The sequence below is a fragment of the Anguilla rostrata genome, chromosome 6, assembly GCF_018555375.3.
Source record: "Anguilla rostrata isolate EN2019 chromosome 6, ASM1855537v3, whole genome shotgun sequence".
In the NCBI taxonomy this organism is placed as follows: Eukaryota; Metazoa; Chordata; class Actinopteri; order Anguilliformes; family Anguillidae; genus Anguilla; species Anguilla rostrata.
This window is the reverse complement of record NC_057938.1, coordinates 54,034,171-54,044,544: the sequence shown is the minus strand read 5'-3', so window position 1 is coordinate 54,044,544 and position 10,374 is coordinate 54,034,171.

Below are 10,374 nucleotides of genomic sequence, written 5' to 3'. Positions count from 1 at the left end.
CAGGGAGGGAGGGAGGGAGGGGGGAGAGAGGGAAGGAGAGAGGGAGAGAGGAATGGAAGGAGGGAGGGAGAGAGGCAGGGAGTAGAGGATGGGAGAGGGGAAGGAGAGGGGAGAGAGATGGAAGGAGAGACGGTTGAGAGAGGGAAGGGGAGAAGAGAGTAGGAAAGTGAGAGAGAGAGAGAGAGAGTTGATTCTGCGTGTCTCTAGGTGAATAACTCAATGACAGAAATACTCAGAGAGAGGGGCTCTGAGGAACAGGCTGTGCAAATACGATTAATGTGTCAGAAGAAACCCACGGGCCGCTCGCGGGAGGGGGGTACTCACCGCACCGCTTTCAGACAACAGGTCTTCCCACCGTCAGACTTCCTGTCCATTTATTTCTGCGTCTCTTCCCTTTGGCTTGCATGCAATTTTATGTGCAATCCCACCCTCCCCCTGGCAAGGCTTTATTCTGTTACATTTTCTCAAATAATTTGTGAACCTCTTTCCTTTTTGGTTCAGGTAATATAATTTTTATTTTTACAACGCACTTGGTCTCATTTTTAGGAGCCAAAAGGGGAACAGAACTTCTCTCTCCCAGGGGAAAGTAGTCCATTGTTTTTTTTTATTTTTTACTTCCTGTTCAGCGCGTACGTGGACATCGAGTTCTCTGGGTATCTGGGTATAGCTTCCTAACTGCTTGCTATATATCAGGTTTTTTATTATCAGCCTTCCTCTAGCCTGTACAACTTTGACAATAGTTCAAAAAGGGCAATCAAGCATTATTAAGCAACCATTACAAGGGAAAAAGTTCCCCCTAGATAAAACTGATAGAATTTACAGTGGACGCATTAAAAATGTATAAGATTATGTATAAGGTTAAAATCCAAAGTTTCTTTTTTTGTGTGTGTGCACCAGCATATGCAAATGTGTGTGTGTGTGTGTGTGTGTGTGTGTGTGAGTGTGCTTGTGTAGGTGTGTGTGTGTGTGCGTTGCTGCGTGTGCTTTTGTTTGTGTTGTGTGCCCATGCAAGTCATGTGTGTAGTGTGTGTGTGTGTGTGTGTGTGTGAGTGTGCTTGTGTAGGTGTGTGTGTGTGTGTGCGTGTGCCTGCGTGCCTGCTTTGTAAACATACTGTTCTAAATTTACCCAATCAAAACGAGTCCATTTTTAATTGCATTTTGCGCATCCTGGACCAGTTCAAAGTCAAATCTGAAACATGGCCCTAAATGATCACGTTTTTGACGGCACTACAGGAAACTCGCTCACTCGTTACTCTCCGTGGTCAACTTCCTGGCGCTGTGTCATCAGGTGGTAATGCGGGACACCGCCTCGCACATAAATTCGTAATGCACGCCACTATATTATCTGAACGTGGCCCAGAAACCGAGGCCGTGAGCTGAATTCAGCCGCCTGATCTGTCTCAGACCGTTAAACACAGGCTAGCTGTTAGCACACAGGTTCCTCATCTCTCTGGCTGTAAATCTCCAAAGAGAGAGAGAGAGGATAGAGAGAGAGAGAGACGGGGGATAACTGTATGCCTGAACAAGCAGAATATTTATGACCCTTTATTGCCGCGAAGCCGATTCTGAACGACTGAGAACTTTATCGACAAGCTTAGTTGTCTTTCCACAGGCGTGAGTTAGGCCTCCAGTACATGGCTTCTTCACTCAGGAGAACCAACCCCATACGTATCAAAACTACGTTTCGATGGCAGGCGTCTGGAATCTTATTCCCACCGTCGTCCGGCTGTGGGGGTCGCGTCAAGGTCAGCGGCAGACCATAGAGCCCATCCATGCACTAGAACAGTCCACAAAACCGGTAACATAGCCCTGGCTTTGAGCTTTGGTATGACATGACACTGGTCTGAAGACCAGCTAATGGCCCCTGTGAAGCTGATTTGTAAATTATTTGCGACATCCGTCCAGCCGCTTCCACGAGGTTTATTTTTTTGCGATATAAAATCTGCACTCGGCGCCCTAACCGCAGCGCTGAGATAAGTTTTAAAAATTCAGGAGCCGTCTGATCAATATTCAGCCGAGGATCTGACGAAACCGGTGGAAGAGCACATAAAATGGAATTTAATACAGTATCGGCCTAACAGCGGTCTCTACACTCAAGCCACGGGCTTCAAAGTCAAACAGCGCTGTTCTTAAAAGAGACCGATAAACTCCCCACCCCCCCCCACCCCCCGCCCCCCGCCCCCCGCCCCCTCCCAATTTGGCAGTTGCGTAAGCGCCGTGTTGTCAGAGTGTGTTCTCTCAGACGCGTGCACTGCGTGTGTTTTGACAGTGGAGCCGGAGGACTCCAGACACGCCAAGAAAACACATCACAATGTTTATGCTCGCATTTATTATTCTATTATTATTTTTAATGTTACTTATGCTCATTTATTTATGGTTCTTAATGTCAGCCACAGTCACATTGCTTAGCAGAGCCTTCTGGAACCTTCATGATGCGCATTCCTTCTATTTTTTATTTTTATTTTTTTCTCTCGCCCAAAAAAATGAAACTTGCTTGGCAGTAATCGAAAAGCATGATCTGTTTATCCGCTGGGTGCATGTACAGAGCGTGCAGCTAAATGTTTTTCGGGACTGCTTGAACCCCAAGGCTAAAGAAAGCTCACACAACTGCATTAACCAGTGCTGCAGAATGCTCTAGAAAGAAGCAAAGGTGTCTGTTTGTGTGTATGTCTGCTTCAGAGACAGAGGTGAGGTTGGGGGGGGGGGGGGGGACTGTTGTTCAACTTTCTGGGGTGGGTCACATGAATAAAACATAGAATGCCTCCAAAAAACTTTCCCTGCAGTCGTGCTCGGTGAGGACAAGTGCACACAAAAATACACCAAGAAGGTACCAAATTTAACCCTTTGAAGAATTTTTTTCTCTCTCCCACAAACTCCAGAACTCCACTGCTTTCAGTTACCAGCATCGATCGTTACATCAGCATTAGAATGTTCAGTTAAGAACAATCTAATCGTATATTTGTGATCTTACCCCGTTAAAGGGTTAAATTTCCACCCAGCTGTTTTGCCGCCTCTCAGGGACATGAGCTGACGAATGGCCATGTTGCTGATTAAGGACCGGATTTAATCAACATTTGTCGTTAATTTTAACACAATCACTGGCTCTGAAAAAAAAAGCTGGCACTTGCTGAACTCGCCATATGGTGTTTGGTGAAGGAGCAATGTGGAATTATGGAAACTTTTGAATGAATCCAGACCGAAATCCAGGTGATTTCATACCTTTGTGGTGACTGACAACATGGCCAGGTGTACACAGACTATAAAATTAAAGGGCATGGGTAAATTAATTTACTGACTGCAATAATGTTATGGCATGTAGTGGGGTTAAAAAAAATACTCTCATCTACATACTTTCCACAAAAATTAAATAAATATGCACATTTAAGGGTTATTTAAAATTGGTTCTACTGAAAAGAACTTCCGTGTTAAAGCCAGGATTTTCTCCCTCTCTTTATGAGAAACAAATTCAATAGATAAATCAAATCCTTTCATAACACATCTGACAGGTGAAATCTGCAAGTGAATGTAGTCGTTATTTTGTCAAAGGGATAGACAGGAAATTGTCACAGGTTTGAATGCAGTTACACAACCTCTTTCACTGCACCAGGGCTGGACTATACATACCGCACTCTCTTCAGACCTTTAGATCACGACCTTTGACCTTGGACCTTTGAAAATGTGTTTTCTCATTAAATTTGTTCCCCCTGGTTAAATTTGCTCTGGGATTTTCTTCACACTTCATTCTGTTGAACTTAATACATTCATTCATTTTCAGCCAAGGCTGATCTGGTGTGTGTGTGTGCGCGTGTGTGTGTGTCTGTGTGTGTGTCTGTGTGTGAATGTATGTGAGCGTGTGTGTGTGTTTGTGAGTGTGTGAATGTGAGCGTGTGTGTGCGTGTGTGCGAGTGTGTACGTGTGTGTGTGTGTGTGTGTGAGTGTGTGTGTCTGAGTGAGGGTTTGTGAGCAGTGTGTGTGTGTCTATGTGTGAGTGGATGGGTGTGCATGTGAGTACATGCGTGCGTATGCGTGTGTGTGTCTGTGTGTGTGTGTGTGTCGGCGTGTGTGTGTGTGTGTGTGTGGAGAGAGAGGCGGGGGGTGTACTGGGGGAGGATGAAAACTCAAACACATGCGGCTGCACCCCTTACCGAGCGCTGCTGGAAACAGGCGGGTGGTGACCTACTTTCCTCCACTGCAGAATCTGTGGTTGTGAAGCGTAGCTCAGATCCAGGCTTGTGTCTGTGTGTGAGCGTTAAACAACACAAAGAGCCCCACCAGCACTGCCTTACGTAACTGGAACAATCCTTTCTCTTCACTTCCTGTTTCCCTTTCAACCCCCCCTCGCATCACCCACCCCACCCCCCTCCCCCCACAAAGAATTGAGGCCCCATGCGTCAGTGCAACCCCTCCTGCACCCCTTTGTGAATCCTCTGGGGTCCAAAAATATTCCAAGAATGCCATACCATCTCCACCATAATTACTGCACCGTTCCCCAAAAAATGCAACCAAAAAAAAAGTTTTTTCTTGGCATTGCCGTCGCTATTGTTGATGTTTTTTTTTGGCCTCTGCTCTGCTACGGGTGCGTGCCTTTAACGTTGGAATTCACCAGCGTTCCCTTCTACCGGCATCAGTTTGCCGGGTATCTGCGGCCCTGTGGAGGGCAATCGTTTCCACGCGGCGCAAAAAACACCAGGCTGCGCAGACCGCGTCAGCCCATTATGTAAACTGGGATTATAAATAGAGTCCCAGTACTTTTCCCTCCGTGCCGTGCCGGGCCCGGGCTTCACTGGGGCGGGAGAACGACTCCCTGTCTGCCCCTCCCATCCGGCACGGAGCTGAAAACCAGGAATGCTGAAGTGAGGATGCTGGGATGGACAATCCCCTTGCTGGAGGACCGGTGTGAATGTAGGACCGTGTCTGAATCAGCCTCCTATAACTACCGTGTCCTCAAAATAGGTGCTGTCTACTAAACATACTGCCTACTGTTTAGTGCATATTTTTTTTGTACACGATGGGCAGTATGCGAACAATATCCTCCATACTATTTTCCTACGGCGCTGCGGAAGTGTCACCCTTGTAGTTAAAGGCCCCAGCTCTTCCTCTCTGATTTATGGAACTTCCTCCCAAAACGTATGGTCAGCTTCCTGAGAAATGTGCTCCCAAATCCCCCACCTCCGCTTTAGGTGCATCTATACATTTTTTTAAACCACTTATTCCTGGTCAGGGTCACGGGGGGGAGCCTATCCCAGCATGCCTTGGGTAAAAGGCAGGAAGACACACTCGACAGGTCACCAATCCATCGCAGGGCCCACACACCATTATATCACACATTCATACCCCCAAGCGCAATTTTGACTCTCCAACTAACCTAACCTGTATGTCTTTGGACTGTTGGAGGTAACCAGAGTACCTGGAGGAAGCCCAGATGGACATGGGGCAGAACATGCAAACTCCACACAGAAAAGCCCTCAGCTGGGATTCGAACAAGGTGCCTTCTTGCTGTGAAGCAACAGCTTGAGTAACCACAGCTACAGTTTAGCGCAAAGGTCTCTCAGCATGTTTTAAAAGCCTTTGAAGAGAAGGTTTTTTTTTTTTTTTTTTGGAATGTTATTTCAAAATTCTAAGTCAGTGTTCTGGAACTCAATTGCTTTCAGTCACCAGCGGCGATTGTTACATCAGCATTGGAGTGTTCGCTTAAGAACATTCTAATGTATATTTATGATCTCACACCTTTAAAGAACGAAGGGGTTGAACTGAGGCCAGAGAACTGAATGTGTTTCATCAGTACTCTGCCCACACACTGCCCTTTCCCTCACCTTATATTTTATTAATGGATAATAATCTAGCGGCTCGTATGAATTTTACTGAAAGGACATGAAAATTGAAACTTGTTCTAGACACTGGCGAGCGCCTCAGCAGAATCCTGATTCGGGAATCTTGCTTATCTCAGAGATGTACACATTATCTGGCCCTGAAATGTGTAACATTCAATCATCAGTAGATTATGAAATATCAACGCTGTGCTTGGAGCCTTGCATTTTGTGGCAAAGTCCTTTTTATTTTTAAATGGGAGGTCACAGAGAAAAGTAAATCTGGATTACTTCCCCCTTCATGCACACACACACACACATGCGCACACACAACTCCTAAAAAATTTCAGAAAGCTCCATAGTGTACAAATAAACTGATTTAATAAGCCACTGTATTTGTTTGACGAATAGCTAAGACATAAACGGAATAACAATGTGATACTGCAAACAAAAAAAATTATTTAAAAAGATATGCGCAGGGAACATTTCCATCGGGGAAAATAACTCTGCCTCATGCTCCTGTTCTCCATGGTTGATTAAAATGCCTGGCTCCTTAGGCATGCTGCCCTGTCCCCCACCTCCAGTGGAATGCGTTAAAAGGTCCAGAGGTTCCAGGTCTCAAGGCACCCATCCCACCCGGTCTCTTCGGTCGGGAGCCAGTGAGGGACGTGCATCCATCCGCAGCCCCCGGGGACCGACCAATGGCTACCGGGCGTCTCCAGGGGTGGGAGGGGCCGACCGCCCGACAGCACTTGATTAAAAAAGCAGTGGGGAATGAGTTGTGTGCCCGCGGCCTCCCAGTGGAAAATTCCAGCCATTTTGTTTTTTACTTACTCGCTGCTTCCAGCGCAGCTCCTGGGACGAGACGTAGGCACGATTGTTTTTTTTTTTTTTGGGGGGGCGGGGGCAGGTGCGGGAGGATAGTCCCTGTCTGTTCTTTTTAATCTAGCAATGTAAACCCTTAGATAGAGTATTATGATGATGATGGTGATGATGATGATCAATATGATGATGATGGTGATGATGATGATGATAATGATGATAATAAATGTGATGATGATGATGATGATAATGGACTGATGCAATGATGAATATGATGATCAATATTATGACGATGATAATAAATGTGGTGATGATGTGGAATAAACGCAAAGAAATGTGTTTTAAGAAATTTGTGATGAAAAATGTTTTTCAGTGGATAAATAGGAAAATACATAAGACTATAGTCTTATGTGCAAAAAGAAAAAAATTATTTAAAAAATGTAAATGTCATTTTTCACAGATAGAAATAAAATCACATTTATGTAACAATCTCAGTGAAATAAATGCAAAGAAATGTGTTTTAAAAAATTTGTGAAGAAAAATGTTTTTCAGTGAAGAAATAGGAAAATACATAAGACTATAGTCTTATGTCCAACAAGACCAAAAAAAAAATTAAATGTCTTTTTTCACACAGATAGGTAGGAAATCACATTTATTTAACAACCACAGTGGAATAAATACAAAGAAATGTGTTTGAAGAAATTTGTGATGAAAACTTTATCAGTGGAAAAATAGCTAAATACATAAGACTATAGTCTTATGTCCAACAAGACCAAAAAAATTAAAAATATTTTAAATGCCAATTTTTCTTGGAGATGAATAGGAAATCATATTTATCCAACAATTACAGTGGAATAAATGCAAAGAAATGTGTTAGAAGAAATTTGTGATGAAAAATGTTTTTCAGTGGAAGATTAGCTAAATGCAGACAATTTTATTTCACCAAACAAGTGCTGAGTCACATAAGGTGAAAGTGTCTTCAGGATCTCTTGTAGTTCAACCGGACCAGGATCTTGATAGGTTGGCTTCAAGTCTCTTCAAGTAGGCAAATTTGCTCCATGGGTACCATGTACCAATTTCAGTAACTCCTAATCAAACAGGGTCAGTCTTACCTTTCTTGTGCACTATAACACCACCTGCTGGAAAGTCTGCTCCATATTTTAACTGAGTTCAATCATCCAAGCAAACCTACCAAGTCCTGTAAGCCTAACAGTGCAACTGTTAAAAGTTACTAGAGGTCAAAGCCAAGAAAGAAAACAACCCTTCCTAAACATTTAGGTTCAAGCACCTGGGTTACTTTAACCAACAAAATACCCACTGAATTACTAAAATGAATATTAGAAGCGTATCCAAAACAACTTACAGCAGACAATCACTTCATTATATCTTTAATAGGTTTTCACAACTGTTAAATATAAGTAGCAACTCAACAGGAATTGGTTAAGTGCAGAAGAGTGTTGCTGCTAGTGTTTAGGGGGTGGACTGAGGGACGTTTGGCTTTTGAACACAGCAGGAGTGGAGCCAAGGTGAAGCATGCCCGCTGAACTCACATAAACTCTCCCGAATGACCGGTGAATATTTTACTGCGTTGAAGTTGAAGGTTAGCGCAGACTATTAACCTAACCCGGGAGCAAATTGCCTCGCTGCATTTACAGGGATGCCCGACACTCTAAAATGTCACTGGAGGTTAATGTACAAGAATAACAACATATGACACGGTATATCCTCCTTGCAAAAAACAAGAAAAGTTAGTATACTAAAGCTGTAAGAGAGTCAGTCATTAAAAATGACACGGTGGTGGCAGTGTAGTATTATTGGAAAGGAGCTGGCCTTGTAACCTAAAGGTTACAGGTCACAGGGTAGATTCCCAGTTTGGAAGCAAGGCTTGAGTATACATCCAGCTGTATAAACAGATGCAATGTAAATGCTGTGTAAAAAAAAAAGTTAAGTTGTAAGTTGCTCTGAATAAGAGCGTCTGCTAAACGGCTGTAATGCGATGCCTGCTGGACACTGCCAGTTAACGGTGCAGAGCAGTCAGCAGTAATTCCGGGGCCGTTTCACCTAAAAAAAAAAAAGAGGGGCCCTCGCCCTTTTCGGGACGTGTCTAAAATAAGGCCGGCGCGGTAATCAGCAGCAGTCCGCGCTCAGGAAACAGGGCTTCCGGCCGCAGGAAACAGGGCTTCCGGCCGCAGGAAGCCGCGGACGGGCCGTGGAGACGGCGGTCTGCGAGGAAGCGGCAGGGGTCAAGCGCACCGCTCCCGACACGCCGAGCCGGCGCTCCGCGAAACCCCCGCCCCCCCCCCAGCCAGGCCCCGGCGAGGAACGCCCGCTTCTCCTCTGAAGGTTCGGCGTGCGCCGTCCGACTCTCCGGCTCTGCACCTGTCTTTAAATAGGCCAGAGGGGAAATGCCCGAGGTCTTCCCCTTCAGAGAACAAGGAGGAGCGATGGTCTTTTTCCCACCTCTGCTTTTATGGCCGGTCCTCCTCATTGTCAGCGGAGGGAAACGCAGGCTCTCGTTTTGGGCGTGCCCCATGTGCCCATCCTCGGGTCATGGGTATTTTCGGGAACATTGAGACAGACCACATGCTATAAGTGACCTGCACTAGAGTGTCTTTCATTTCAAAATCAGCACAGCACAGCTGCAAAAATAAGATATGCAATACTAATCCGGCGACATACTGTATCAAAAACATACTGCAGTCCACTGCATTCAGAAATATCATTTTTTTAATTATGTTTTTTTGGACTAGATGATGCTTTGAAGGAACTGAACAGGAATAGGTTGCAAAGATTGTGCAGGGGCAACTGGTCATGCCCCTCCCTCCCCCACTCTCACAATACCCAAGCCCTGGGAAGCCTCTTAAACTACACTCACTGTGGAAATATTTCTCTTTATTTGCTTCTCAAATGACACGGAATATGTTCCCTCCACCCTCCCACAGTTCTGCTCTGACAGAGCCCCCAGATGAATTGCGCCATTTCGCCATTCAATGAACAGGTCAAAAAATACTTTACATACAGACTCAGGATTAAAGTAAGTAACAGGACAGTAAATAGAAATGTAAACAGAATTCCATCAAGTGAAAGTGTTGCACACACAGTCATGTATATGGGGGGTGCTCACTGAGAACATACCTCAAAAGGAAAAAAAAGGGGGGGCAGTGTGAATAAATCAGAAATATCTACACAGAGGATATTTTATTATCATAATAAAATGTGTGGATCTTACCAGGAAGGGTTGGGGGGGGCTGCTCTGTAGCTGTTTGAGAGGATGCAGTTTAGGGACTGGTTGTCGGGTGGGTGAGGGGGGGGGGGGGGGCAGAGGGGGTTGCAAACTCCACTTGAAATGGGATCTCACACAGGACTGAATGGAGTCAAGACAGAGGACAATTGTTTAAAGGGGTCGGGGGGGGGGGGAGCCACAGAGGAGTTGGCATAGAAACAGGGAAAAGAGGTGGGGGGGTGGGTGTTTCCCTTCCCACCCCCAAAAAGGGCCTCATCTCTATTTTTTGTTAGTCTTTTCTGGAGTCAGGGCAGTGTCGATGTCTGACTGTCTGCCTTGCCCCCCTCCCCCACCCCCCACCCAACACACCCCCACCCGCCCCCATCCACACACCCCTCCAGAGTCATTGTCCCTGCTTATCACACGATCAAACCCGTATCCTATTCAGGCTGGGTTGGAACCTGTTCCAACTCCACGACACATTTAAGTCCATCCAAGGCTGTCGGTTTTTTTTTCTCCCCC